This window comes from Equus caballus, chromosome 15 (genome assembly GCF_041296265.1).
Source record: "Equus caballus isolate H_3958 breed thoroughbred chromosome 15, TB-T2T, whole genome shotgun sequence".
NCBI classification, from domain to species: domain Eukaryota; kingdom Metazoa; phylum Chordata; class Mammalia; order Perissodactyla; family Equidae; genus Equus; species Equus caballus.
In genome coordinates, this window is record NC_091698.1 from 51,571,828 (window position 1) to 51,586,358 (window position 14,531).

Consider the following 14,531-nt stretch of genomic DNA (forward strand, 5'->3'; position numbering starts at 1 on the left):
TACACATCTGATTTTATTCCATCCAGAAACCCCTAAAACCATAGTCAAGGGATTTCTTTTGCAAAAGATATCAACAGAGAGGAGACAGTGACAACTAACCTCTGGAAGCTGGAAAGCAGGTAAGTGGTTGAGCAGACCTAACAGTGGTAGTGGGGAAAGCAGAGATCTGACCCTGTTTACGCTGCAGAATCCTCAAAAGATTCAGCAAAGGGCAGCACCAGATCCCTCTGGAATGGGGGATGAAGGCAGGATTAAAGGAAGAAAGATTAGGAAAAGACGTTTGGTGAATATTTTTGTTTTTATTTGTTGAGATGTATTATAATTGCTAATTTCTTTCCCACACTCCCATACTGTGAGGCTTCCCCTCCCAATCGAGTGAGAAGCCTGGAGGAATTTTCTCTGGAGAAGATGTAACAGAGGGCCTCCAGATTAGGGAGTGCCATCACCGCTGAGGGCAAGGGTATTGTGCCAAGGGAACCATATGCATACTCATGCTGAGACCCCAAGCCCTCACCTCCCACTGGATCCCAGAACGTTGGCAGCCGAACTCTCATCTTCCGTGGAAGAGGTTAGAAAATCTCCTCCAGGGAAGCTGATCAGCTCAAGATGAAAGATACACAGATATTGACTTCAGGCCTTTCTCCCACAACAGGCAAAATTACTCTATAGTGAGGCTCAAGAGTGGGCAAGTCACACCCAAATGCCCAGAATTTCTACCAACTGTTTAGTTGCATGAGCAGACAGGCAAGAATGACCAGACACATATCTAAGAAAGCTTCTAATGTGAAAAGTGGACACCAACACACACACACACACACACACACACACACAGAAACTTCAAAAGAAATCAGTGGTATCTTCAGAGAGACAAGACAATGTATTGTATCTGTGAAGCAAAACTAGAAATCTCTTTAAAAAAGAAACACTTAGGAAATAAAAAAGAGCTCTTGAAAATTAAAAATATATAAGCAGAATTTTATTTTTTGCTTTGTAAGAATTTTTTTTATTGAGGTCATAATAGTTTACAAGATTGTGAAATTTCAGTGGTACGTTATTTGTCAGTCACTACATAAGTGCTCGCCTTCACCCTTTGTGCCTTTCCCTTACCCCCTTCCCCTAGGAACCGATGAACTGTTCTCTTTGTCTTTGTGTTTGCTTATCTTCCACATATGAGTGAAGTTATATGGTATTTGTCTTTCCCAGTCTGGCTTATTTTGCTTAACATAATACCCTCCAGTTCCATCCACATCATTGTGAATGTGATGATTTTGTCCTTTTTTTGTGGCTGAGTAGTATTCCATTGCATGTATATACCACATCTTCTTTATCCAATCATCAGTCAATGAGCTCTTGGGTTGCTTCCACTTCTTGGCTATTGTGAATAATGCTGCCGTGAACATAGGGGTGCATAAGTCTCTTTGAATTGTTGATTTCAAGTTCTTTGGATAGATACCTAGTGGTAGGGTTGCTGGGTCATATGGTAGTTCGATTTTTAGCTTTTTCAGGAATCTCCATACTGTTTCCCACAGTGGCCCCACCAGTTTGCATTCCCACCAGCAGTGTATGAGGGTTCCCTTTTCTCCACAACCTCTCCAACATTTGCTGTTTTTTTGTCTTGACTATTATAGCCTTTTTAATGGGTGTAATATAATATCTTAGTGTGGTTTTAGTTTGCATTTCCCTGATGATTAGTGATGTTGACCATTTTTTCATGTGTCTATTGGCCATCTGTATATCTTCTTTGGATAAATGTCTGCTCATATCCTCTGCTCATTTTTTTCATCTAGTTGTGTGGTTTTTTGTTCAGTTGTGTGAGTTCTTTATATATTGTGGAGATTAACCCCTTGTTGGATATACGACTTGCAAATATTGTCTCCCAATTGGTGGGTTGTCTTTTTGTTTTGATCTTGGTTTCCTTTGCCTTGTGGAAGCTCTTTAGTCTGATGAAGTTCCACTTGTTTATTTTTTCTTTCGTTTCCCTTGTTGGAGAAGACATGGTATTCAAAAAGATCCTTTTAAGACCAGCGTCAAAGAGTATACTACTTATATTTTCTTCTAGAAGGTTTATGCTTTCAGGTCTTACCTTCAAGTCTTTGATCCGTTTTGAGTTTATTTTTGTGTATGGCAAAAGATAATGGTCTACTTTTATCCTTTTGCACGTGGCTGTCCAATTTTCCCAATACCATTTATTGAAGAGACTTTCCTTTCTCTGTTGTGTGTTTTTGTTTTGGTTCCTTCGTCAAAGACTAGCTGTCCATAGACGTGTGGTTTTCTTTCTGGGCTTTCAAATCTGTTCCATTGATCTGTGCCTGTTTATGTACCAGTACCATGCTGTTTTGATTACTACAGCTTTGTGGTATGTTTTGAAGTCAGGGATTGTGATGCATCCAGTTATATAAGCAGAAACTTTTAAAACTCAAAGTAAAGGCTAGAATATAAAGTTGAAAAAAACTCTCAGAAAATAGACTGAGGAAAAAAAAGAGTTGGAAAACAAACAAAAAGACAATCACAGGCCAAACCAGGGAATTGAGCATGTTAATAATGAGAGTTTCAGAAAGAGAGAAGAAATAAAATAGAAGCAAAATAACCAAGACAAAAGGTCCATCACTACAGAATGGAAGCTGTCAGGCTAAAAAGCTCACGATGTACCTACACATAGAGTGGGAGCACACCCACATCCCTGGAAAATTTCAGAACGCCAGAGACAGAAAGCAGATCCCACAAATTTCCAACAAGAAAGTTCAGGAGGGTTTTGAAGGGGGACCCCAGGATACCAGCTGAGCACTAGATGTGGAGGCAACCAGCCCAGATAGGAACAGCTTGACTCAAGAAAAAAATATCTATCAAGGGCTCTCATCACTAAGATCTCCGATACCACTGTACTGTCCTTTCAACCTGAAGACAGAGTGCCCAGGTGCCCCCGGCCCAGATTCTTAGCTGTACTTGGCTTGTTCTCACTTTTGCAAGTCAATATTCTGTTTCCCATGCTTTGCCAGCCAGATCAGGTGAGGGAGCCCATTTCACTCACAGAAGACCTGCCCCTGAAAGGTGGAGGTAAGGTAGAACACAGAAAGCGTCCACTCCTGTGTTAGTCTGCTCCGGCTGCCACGACAAAATACCACAGATGGCGAGGCTTAAACAACAGAAATGTATTTTCTCACAGCTCTGGAGTCTGGAAGTCCAAGGTCAAGGTGTTGGCAGATCTGGTTTCTCCCGGGGCCTCTCTCCTTGGCTGGCAGATGGCCGCCTTCTCACTGTGTCCTCACATGGTCCTTCCTCTGTGCATGCACGTCCCTGGTGTCTGTGTCTGAATTTCCTCTTCTTATAAGGATACAAGTCAGATTGGATTAGGCCTGCCCCAAAGGCCTCGTTTTAACTTAATACCCTTTTAAAAGGCCCTATCTCCACATTCTGAGGTACTGGGAGTTTGGGCTTCAACATATGAACTTGGGGGCCACACAATTCAGCCCATCGCAGCTTCCCCTGACCGTATTTCTGACTGAACCACCTCCCTGCCAGTTGCCCTGCTAGCGGACTTCTCCTCAGAAGGGGCTCAAACCAGACACGACCCAGAAGCTCTAACCAGCTTAAGTCCTGTGACTTCCATCAGAGAGCAGTAATCCTACCCATCCTTTCCTTATGCAGTGAGGTTTGTGCCAGTGTGTGTGTGTGTGTTTTTACAGAAACACAGATGTAAGTAAAATAACTACCAAAAGGTGGGGGGGGGGGGGGGGGGGACAAGGGAATGAGGGAAATGAAAGTTAGGATAGTAGTGTCATCTGAGAGAGCAGCAGAGAAGACACAGCTGGAGGACACTCAGTGGGCTTCTATTTCTTGCCCTTCATGGTAGATACACAGTTGTGAATTTTATTAATCTTTAAGCTGTACATATGCCTTTCTACATCTAAATTACAAAATTAAAAGAGAGGGAATAGTAGGGTTTGAAGGCCAAGGAGTGTGGCACACACTTAAAGGACAGTGAGTTATTCTGTTTACCTGAAACACAGGGAAGGCTGTGTTTTGTAAGAACACTTGTAAGGAAGGCTGAAAAACTATGGCAAAGTTATAGTGTGCAGGTGTTTGAATCCTAACAGGAGGAACACAGTCTGCAGGCAGCCTGCAAAGTCATTGATTGCTTTTGAACAGAAGAGAGGTGTAATTGGACTTGTGTTCTAGGAAGAAGTATCTGGTAGCAGTGTATAGGCTGGAAGGAGTTGGCCACTGGCTGCACTTGGCTACTTGACGCCATTGTCCTGATTGAAATAGGTCGAACTTCATGAAGCCAGCTAAGCCAAGTCTTTAGCATGCCAATGGAGTCAGGTCCTTTCCTTGCCTCTCCTCACCTTCTATTCCATTGTAAAACAGCCCTGCATGTTGGGTAGAAGGGTCTCACTGCCTACATGTTCTGACCCAAGGACCAGTGGAAGGGAGGTGTTGGTGGCAACGCTTGTGGAAGGCATCGGTAGGTCTTTGCAAATGTGGCATAGCAGGCAGACTTGGGAAGAACACAGGGGAGCCCTTTTTTTGTAGTTCTAGAGGTCATGACTTTCCCCAACTGCCTAAAGGACCAGTCTGGCAGTGTTCTAGCTATGATCTTTGCTGTGTCCAAGCCCAATAAATCTCACGATATAACATTAAGAGCGATCATCTAGTGAACTCCTTAACGTACCACATGCTTGTCATGTGCCAGCTCACTATGTCTGCTTTCACAATGAGCTCATTAAGCAGGCATTATCGTACCTCCTCTTACATAGAGGAAACTGAGGATGGGGAAGTTTAGTAATTTACCTGGATTAATGTGCCTTTTCATGGTGGATTCAGGAGTTAAACCTCTTCTGTCTGACTCCAAAGCCCCTGCCTTTCCTACTATGCTGTGTGATACAAGAGCTTTTATCCTTCCACTTACCATTTTCAGCCATAGCCTCCTCACATCGTGGAGTTATGAGAAAGCTCAGAGGTCAGATGATCTTTTACATCTTTCAGCAAACCCATTTATGGCATCACTAAACAATGGCCATCACCCACTGCTTGCAACCATCAGTGACGGTGGCTTCCTCCATTACGCCGGGCAGCTTTGACAAAAAGTTCATTGTTGAGCTGCTAACCTCCTGTAAGTTCACTTACTGGTCTTTGTTCTGTGCTCAAGAAGAAGTCAGAGCAGGTTCATCTATCTCCCTTGTGATGTCCTTCAGATATTTCAAGGCAGCCATCTTCATTTTGCCTGGGCTTCCCTCCTCCACACACAACACCCCTATTTCCTCAGAGAGCACGTCCTCTGGATGTCCTCTTACTTGTCAATAACCTTCTAAATATGTCACAGGAAGAATAGACCACGGTACTGCAGGTGTGAGCTGGCCACAGTCTGAATACTATGAATTGCTAATTAACTCCTCATGTATGCATTCTGTCCTGCGCAGGATTCGGAAAGAACAGTGAGCCTGACTCATCGCTCTTTTTATCCTCAATGCCTTGCAAATAGGAGGTCTCGGTGGTGTTTCTTTGTCCCCTGCTTCATCTGACTCATTTGTTCAGTGGTGTTTTTTCTTATCACTCCTTGGGGCTCTCCATTTCCCAAAAAATTGGCTTTAGGAGTTGCAGTCAGCACGGTAGGGCTGCTCCCTCCAAGCCACATACATCTTGGGACCTGTTTGGGGCCATGATAAATGTGACAGTCTATGAAATACCTGTCAATATGGACATAAAACTACTTTATGTCAGTGTTCATTGTACTTCAATGATAATGTATCTGGAACACAGTGTCTGAAATGCCAGTCAGAATCAAATCCCCATTGTATTAGTTACCTATTGCTGCGTAACAAATTATCCCAAAATTTAGTGGCTTAAAACACCAATAATTATTTTTCTGGGCATTCCCCCAAGTTTCTGTGTGTCAGGAATTCAAGTGTGGCTTGGCTGAACGGTTCTGGCTCCAAGTCCCTCTTGAGGCTGCATCAGATGCCAGCCTCAGCTGGCATTATCTGAAAGCTTAACTGGGGCTGGAGGATTTTATTGCATGTAACTCACTTACACAGCTGGCAAGTGTATTCGCAGAAGGCCTCAGTTCCTCTCCCCATAGGCTTCACCACAGAGCTGCATGGGTATCTTCACAGCAGACTGGCTGGCTTCCCCCAGAGCAAGCAAAACCAAGACATAAGCTGCAATACATGTTTTTGGCTGAGTCCTGCAAGTCACATACTGTCATTTCTGCTGTATTCTATTGGTCACGTAGACTAGCCCTGATTCAGAGTGGGAAGAGTTTCAAAAGGGGTTACAAGGGTCAATGGAGATCTTCTTGGAGGCTTTCCTAAGTATTTTATATGTAGACCTTGGCTCCAATTCGTGTTGTAAGGCAGTGTTCTCTCTTTACCCAGAGACTGATTGCCCAAGCCTAGGGATTAGTTAGAGGAAGCCAAGCCACTGAAATTCATGAGGTCGTGTGATCCTAATGAGCTCCATCCAGAAGTCTACAGTTCATTCATATATTTCACTAAATCCTTGTTGAGCATTTACTATATGTTAGGCACATTGCTAGGTGCTTGGAATTTATCAGTGAGCAAAACTAAACAGGCAAGTATATTCATTCATCATCTGTCTTCTTTCTAGAATTCTGAAAAGGAGAGATAGATATAATCTCATTTCTGGGCTTCTTGAAAGTCATTCCATTAATTCTAGAACTTGGCCTTCATATATATGAAACCAAAACAATAACAACTATTACTGTTGCACAAATAACATTTGTAGGATATTTACTGTGTGCCAGACATATACTAAGTAGTTTATATTTATTATATCATTTGATAGTCTTAACAGCTCTACAAAAGAAGTACTAGTATCATCAGCATTTCTTTACAAATGAGGAACCTGAGGCTTAGGTAAATAACTTGTCCAAAGTCATACAGTTAGCGAATGGAAGATCTGTGACTCTTAATCTAAAACTGTCTTACATCAAAATCTGTGTCCTTAAAGTTGATGAATCATCCCCTAGTTGACATTGAAACTCAAATGCCTCCAAAGCCAGGTAAATGATGTAAGGGGAGAGAACTAATGAGACAATAGGGAGTAGTGAGGACAGTGGTGGGCCATCGACTCATGTCTGTCTCAAGGCATGAAAGTTTAAATTTTTCTAAAACCCTGCATTGGCCAAATAAAACACATCTCAGGGCCAGACTGAGCTAGCAAGACTCAGGTTCAGAGTTTAGGTATCATATGTTAAATTTAATTAATTTCTCAACCATAAGAATCTTTAACAATCTTGTACAGCTTGGTTTTCATCCAAAGTTTATATGCAAAACATTGGTTTCTCATGATGAACGAGACAATGGAGGCTAGAAAATGACTAAGATTTCATTCTCCATTTATTCATTCAACAAATATTTATTGAGAGGTTTCTGTATGCTAAGCTCTGGGGTTAAAGCAGATAATATAACAGATGTCCTTCCTGCCTTCCTGGAACTTAGATCTAGTTATCAAGCTTTGCGTTGATACTCAAGAGGTGACACACGATGTTTCTCAAATTCCTTTTAATATTCTGCAAGACCTATATGTTCCAAGGAAAAGACTTTGGGAAGTACTTTGCTTTAAACCAGGAAATGCAAGCACATTAGCTGAGCAGACAAGCTCTTTTGGCCAGCAGAGCGATTTGTGAATCTTTGGAAATGTCTTCTGGAAGGGCTGCGCTCTGCTGTTGGACACAGAGCCCACCATTATCTATTGGACATCACCTGTCCTGCTTCCAACATTTCTATGGCCTAATGGGTCCCGAATGCATCTACATCTGCAGCCTCTTTTCACAGCACAGACTCCCTGCTGCCCCCAAATCCTCTTGGCGTCTCGGGAAGAACTAAGAAATAAAGAAAATTGGTGATTTAAGTATTCCAGGTGGAGATAAAGCCTGGGCAATGACTGGGAAGCAGGGAAGCATATGCCAAGATAAGAAAACAGCAGCCTCTCCAGGCACCTCTGTAGAACAGTAGGAAGCAGAAACGTCACGGGAAAATGACTTTGGGAGACACACTCACAGGCAATAAAATGAGATCCAGGTTAGCCTGGAATGCAGTCAAAAGAGAACCCCTCAAGGATAAGACTGCCAAACAAAATACAGAATTTCCAGTTAAATTTGAATTTCAGATGAATAACGAATACTTTTTAGCATAAGTATGTCCCAAACATTGCATAGGACACTCATATTAACAAATCATTTGGTGTTTATCTGAAATTCAAATTCAACTAAATGTTATGGATTTTTATTTGCTGAATCTGGCACCCCTACGCAAGAGACAACCAGCCAGGGCCTTTGTGGCAACTTGCGGTTCTATCTTTTTCCTAACATGAAGGAAGGAGCTGGTGGTCATCGCCCGTGTTCAGACACTCTACTCAGTTGTCTGAAAGGCTGTGGGATACTACAACTGTCAGAAATGCGGGGAAGCTGAAGTCCAACTATTTGAGAACAAAATCAGGGCCTTTGGGCCAGGGAGGGCACCTGACAAGCCCTCCGGTCCCAGTCCCTGAGGAATCTTACACTAGTGGCCAAACAATGGCTTAGTTATAACCAGACTGAAAAATATCACTGCAGACGGAGTTGACATAGGTCCTTGAATTTGTATCTTCCTCCTAGACAAAGAAGAACTATCCAGAGGCTGGTTCTACAGAATAGCTGTCCAATTCTTGGCCAAAAGGCAGAGGAAGAAAAGAAAACTGTCAGGTAGCTTTTTTTCAACATCACCAAACATTTGCTATACTTTCTTCTAGATGCTCGGAAAGAAGAGAAAGCTTTTTGTTCGTTATTATGTTTTACTATAAAAGTATACCTAATTCCACTAAAATGTACGCATCTTCAAAAAACACAATCTTGGCCATTTCTCAGACCAAGGTTCTCTCCCCACTGGAATGAGGATCGCTGTTGCTCTTTAAGATTAAGCTGAGATTCTTTGAAGAGAATTCTCTCTACAGTGATCCGTCATCCTCAAGGACTTTCATAAACAAAAGGGACTATCGCTGTGCAAAGTTTTCTTCCTCGGACAGAGTGATATTTGAGCTGCAACAGTTTTAAAAAATCAGACTTTCACCTTAGGAAATTCCAACAGGAGAGATGGAAGGTTGTGGAGAGCTTCCAGGGCCAATTTTCCCGTTGCTTATCCAGACAGGGGAAATGTATGGGACACAGGGGACTGTGTCCCTTTGATTTCCTTTTTAACGAATTGCTTTTGTCCTGAATCTCGTTTGTGCTTTGACGTGGATGCACTTGGAGCCCATAGGAGTGTGTGTGTGCATGTATGCGTGTGTGCATGTATGCGTGTGTGCATGTATGTGTGTGTGCATGTATGCGTGTGTGCATATATGGATGTGTGATGAATACATTCGGTTCTACCATTTCATATGATATGGAGACTTCTTTCATGTCCCGGTTCTTTTGGTATTCAGGGAAAAACAAACAAATATAAATATTCTCACCCTTAGGTCTTGTGATGGTTAATTTTATGTGTCAACTTGGCTAGGCCATGGTACCCAGGTATTGGGTCAAATACTATGTGGAGGTCGCTACAAAGGCTTTTTTTAGATGAAATGCCTTTTGACATTTAAATCAGTAGACTTTGAGTAAATTAGATCACCCTACCTAATGTGGGTGGGCCTTGTCCAATCAGTTGAAGACCTTAGAAGAAACACTGAGGTCCCCTGAGGAAGAGGGCATTTTGCCAGCAGACAGCCGTCAGACTCAAGCTACAACATCGTCTCTTCCCTTGGTCTCCAGCCTACTAACCTAGCCAGCAGATTTCAGACTTGCCAGCCTCCATAATCATGTGAGCCACTCTCTTAAAATAAATCTCCAGTTAAATACACATACACACACACTAATATAGTTCTTTTATCCAAAATTTTGTCAAATAACATGGCCAACTTCTGAGCCAGCCCTGATGCTTAGTGGTTAAATTTTAACACCCTCACTGCTTCGGCGGCCCAGGTTCGTTTCCTGGTCATGGAACCATACCACCCATCTGTCAGTTGCCATTCTCTGGCGGCAGCTCACACAGAAGAATAGGAAGACTTACAGCTAGAACATACGACCATGTACTGGGGCTTTGGGGAGAAAAAAAAAAAAAGATGGTCAAATTCTATTTTATGTTATGAAATCAGTTCCTGAAATCCTTGGAATCTTCTCTGAGTTCTGATTGGCTTTCTGGGCTCTCTGGCCTGACTTAAAGGATGCACGCAGAAGACCACCTGTACAGTCAGCCTTGGCCAGAGACCTCACGGAGCTGAACGGGCCCCCTCCCCGCTCCTCCACGTCAGTCACTCGGGAAGGGTGAAGTCAGCCACAAACACGCCTTCTCCTCCACAGCCTGGAGCTCGGGTTTTAGTATCAGAGACAAGACAGAAGTTTATCTGAAAGCCAGCCAAGAGGCAATTGCTGCTGCTCGCACCGTAGGTGTGAAATTTTTGCACAGCTGCAGGCTTCAAGAGAGCCTCAGTGTGCGGGAGAGGAGCAGCAGGCTGGATCCCAAGCTCTCCAGAAACTTCAGGGACACGAATCAGAATTCAGCTCTCAGTGCTGAATTGAGGAACCTCCGCGAAGACTGTGGAGCCAGCCTAAGAGATGAATGGGAGTCTGTGACCAGGCCTCCTTGGACGATATTGCTGTTACCCAGATGGCATTAAACAGTAACGCTCGGCTTCAAGGGAATGCTGAATCACGTGTGCCCCGGATGTGTTAAAAATCCACCAGTGAGGTTAGCCCAAATGCTCACATTCTGCTTTCCTATGCATGGGTATCAAAGTTAGCGCGGGCCCCTCGACACCATAATCCATTATCAAAAACTGAAAGCAGCTGGTTGGATTTCTAAACTTTCTACACAGAGAAACGCATCTGGTCCCAGTTTGCTGCAAAGAAATCACTTTCGTTCTTTCTCACAGCCCAGCTACAGAAAGCACTGGGAGCAGCCTGGTTTCCCAAATAAAGGGCCATCGTGCTGGGCCTAAGGCTTCATTCATGCTGAGGAATTTGCAGCCCATCCCCACTGCCAACACCATTCTTCCTCCAGCTCAGGGGTCCCAGCCAAGCAGGGATTCTGAAACCCCACCAGTTCAGAAGGAGGAGGTTGGGATTAGCAAAGCAACTCCAGCCCCTCAGAGAAGTCTCTGCACAGATCATGTATAGGAAGGGAAAAAAAAATCATTCGTAATGGATTGTCTCAGAACCAATTTTTTAGGATTGTGCAAAGTTGAAGTATCGACTAACTTTCCGTTAATTTCAAAGGCAGGGCGCAGCCATAATTTATCCCTTTGATTCCACTGATCATCAGCAGTTGTGGCCGTGTTCTGCCCGGTTGTGGGCAACAGTTAAATGATGATGTCCTTCCTCGCTTGGACTTCTCCTCCAGCCTGTTTCAGCAGTCTCACCAGGCACTTCCTGTCTCCCCAGCTCCACTGTCTGGCACTTATTTCAGACAAGTCAATATGTTTAAATTATATCTGAACTCAAGGTAATTAATCATAAAGCCTTATGCTTTGTAATGTGTTTTTTTTTTCTTTTTAAACTTCTCACTGGCATTCCACTGAATCACAATTAAAAAGAAAAAGCTCTCCGAGGTGCATTGTGAATATCACGTAAACGCTAAGGCTGGGAATCCAATCTGGACAAGGCTGTGCACAGAGTACATCGAAAACCTCTGCTCTTTCAGGGATCTAGATAAGAGGGTCAAGATGGCATTTTGGGAAATGTTAAGCAGATCAAAGGAAAGACTCATGTGAGCTGGCTGGATCCCAGTGTACAGAAACAATCTAATTTGAAAACATAAAAGTCAGGTGATGAGTTGTCTCTTTAATGCATTTTGCAAACATAGCAAAGGCTTTGAAGCTCACGGCACAATTATGCCACGGGACCGTATTGGATACATGTTACTGAAGATTGATAGGTTCTTGCTTCAAACGAATTGTGGTCCCTTCCGGTTTTAATGGCAGCGTTAGAGCATATGATCTTAGTATTCAGTTTCATCATTCGTATCTACTCCAAGACCTGTATGCATAGCACACAGCGGTCCCTGACTCTCTCAAGGGCCGATTGACTTCAGGCTCCCATCCCTCAGGGAAGAATTTCACATCTAGGAAGTGGGTGAGGAGTACCATCCAAGATACTTCGAAAAGGGTGGTGAAAAGGTAAACCTAGGTTCAGAAAACTGGAGCTGGAGACTCATTTAGAGATACAATCTTCCAAAAATGATTAATTTAGACACATTCCAAAATTTATAAAAATGATATACACTGTTGTATCAGTATTCAGTGTAGGAAACAGATACTTCAGATATTTGATGCTGCAAGAGACTTAACACAGGGAATCAGGTGCTTTCAAAATCCCTGGGTGGGCTGAAGAAGCAGGTTCTAGGCTGGGCCTTCTGGAATGATTCCCAGAGCCGTCTAACGCTGACACACGAAGGGAATGTTGAAAAGCACCAAAGTGGCCATTGCAGGACAGTAGCTCATCTCTTTCGCGAGCATCTTGAAGCAGGCGTAGTCTTACTAGTCTAAGTACCATATTCACGTCATGTAGGACTCGATATAACAACAAAAATAAAAACTAAAACCAACCAAACAAACAAATCTCAGCCTAATACCCATGCACATTCTCCAAGGCCCTCTTTTTCCTAAAAGACTTGCTCTCCTGAGATTGGCACTGTAATACACACACACAACTAAAAATGAAACCATTTATCTAATGTCGAAGACAGGCATTGTAGGGAAGCTAACAGTATGTATTTCTCTGGGCAGATCCCAAAGGAGGCAGGTTTAAAATGGGTGGCTGTCTGCATTTTAATCACAGCAGTCTAGTGAGAATTAGTGAGCAGGCATTGGTTAGCCTCAGCCAATATATTGATTACACTCTTGGTCAAATTCTGAGATATGAGGGAGTATAAAAAGTATTCTAGGACACGTATGGGCCAACTATCTCCCACGCCTATTTTGGTCAATAAAGTTTTCTTGGAACACAGCTACATTTGTTTACCTGTTGTTAAGGCTGCTTTTGCACACCAATGGCAGAGCTGAGTGTTCACAACAGAGATGGTATAGCCCACAAAACCTGAAATATTTACCATCTTCGCCCTTTAGAGAAAAGTTTCCTAACCTCTGGGACTACAATTCTCAGATGCCAGTTCTCAGTATCCACACAGATTGCCACAAACTAGCTGCTGCCCTACCATTTAAATACTGAATCACAATGGAGAATCATGTTTTCCACAAGAAAAAGCTATTTAGTATTTTCCTGTCTGACAACACAGACCCGCTTTTCTGTTATCTTTTAGGGTAAGCAGAAAGCTCATGAAAATACTGGTTAGCAAAGGAAGACAGTTTTTCAAAGTTTCTTTATTCAAAAGAGCAAGAAGCTTTCTAGATAAGAGCTGTCCAGTAGAATTTTCTTCAGTGATAGAAGGTTCTATATCTGCGCCGTGCAATACACTTGAACTGAATTTTTAATTTTACATAGTTTTAATTTAAATAGACACATTATTTATAGTGGTTACTGTATTAGACAGTGTAGTTGTAAAACATCACCCATGCTCTCCAGCTTGCTTTATCAGTCACTAATACCTTGCTTAAAGATAAAAGATTCCAATGTAACTGATAGGGATATGAACAGACTCATAATCAATAAAGATCTCAAAAATATTTTATAAAAGACATCTGAATAAATCTTTATAAATAATCAACACAGGGAAAATACCCTCTTATCAGCAGCACATAAAATCTAAACTGTGAAGGCAGTGAAATCCAATAGCGTGAAAGGGTGCTATCAGGCCTCAATATTGAAAATGTTTTCACCTTTCTGAAGACACTAGTTTCTAGGGCTGTGACTGTCCTTCTGCATGAACTAGAGTTCAAGCCTTTAACATAGTTCATAAAGAAATCTTTTAAATCATTAATCAGTTCTAAATATTCATATTTAGTAGGCACATTTTTGTTTCTGGCTCACATCATATTTACTAGTTAGGTTTTAGTTTTCCTATTAATTTAAATACTGTTCTTTCTCATTCGCACAATCAATAATTTGGGGAAAGTTACTCCAAATCTGTTTTTCACCATTGACCGTTACCTCAACAGATAAATTATTTCAGGATTTGAACAGACAATTCATTTCTATTTTTCCCTATCGTATCTTTCAGAATGTGAAAGAAACATGTTGGAAACTCCCAGCATACCCGCCATGAGCAACTCAAAGGAATATGAGGAGCGACAACTTAGCTGCCAACTTCTCTTATCCCAGACTCACACGTCTGTCAGATGAACAGGATACAGACCACATTTCTCCAGCTGGACATCTGGGCTTTGCAGCTGCCACAAGGACCCCATGTGGGTAGGAATGTCAGCTTAAATCTGAGACTGAGTCAAGGAAAGGGGAAAGGGCAGAAGGCTGTGTGGTACCTGAGACACCCCCATGTGACCACCTCTACCTGGTACCTTTTTTAAATCTCAAAGGACACAATACACACCAGAGCCGTAACTATGTCACAAAATGCCAAACTGCCATGTTTGGGAAGTAAACA

General features: G+C 42.5%; 1 long non-coding RNA gene across 1 annotated transcript in view; it reads right to left on the reverse strand.

Annotated features, from left to right (window-relative positions):
* Nucleotides 1–950: 950 nt before the first annotated feature.
* LOC138917851 (uncharacterized) overlaps nucleotides 951–14,531 on the reverse strand; it is a 31,117-nt gene continuing 17,536 nt past the window's right edge. Inside the window, exons 2-3 of the long non-coding RNA XR_011426417.1 lie at nucleotides 4,907–6,607; nucleotides 951–3,321 (exon numbers count right to left, since the gene is read on the reverse strand). This is a non-coding gene — a long non-coding RNA (uncharacterized lncRNA). The remainder of the gene's footprint in view (nucleotides 3,322–4,906; nucleotides 6,608–14,531) is intronic.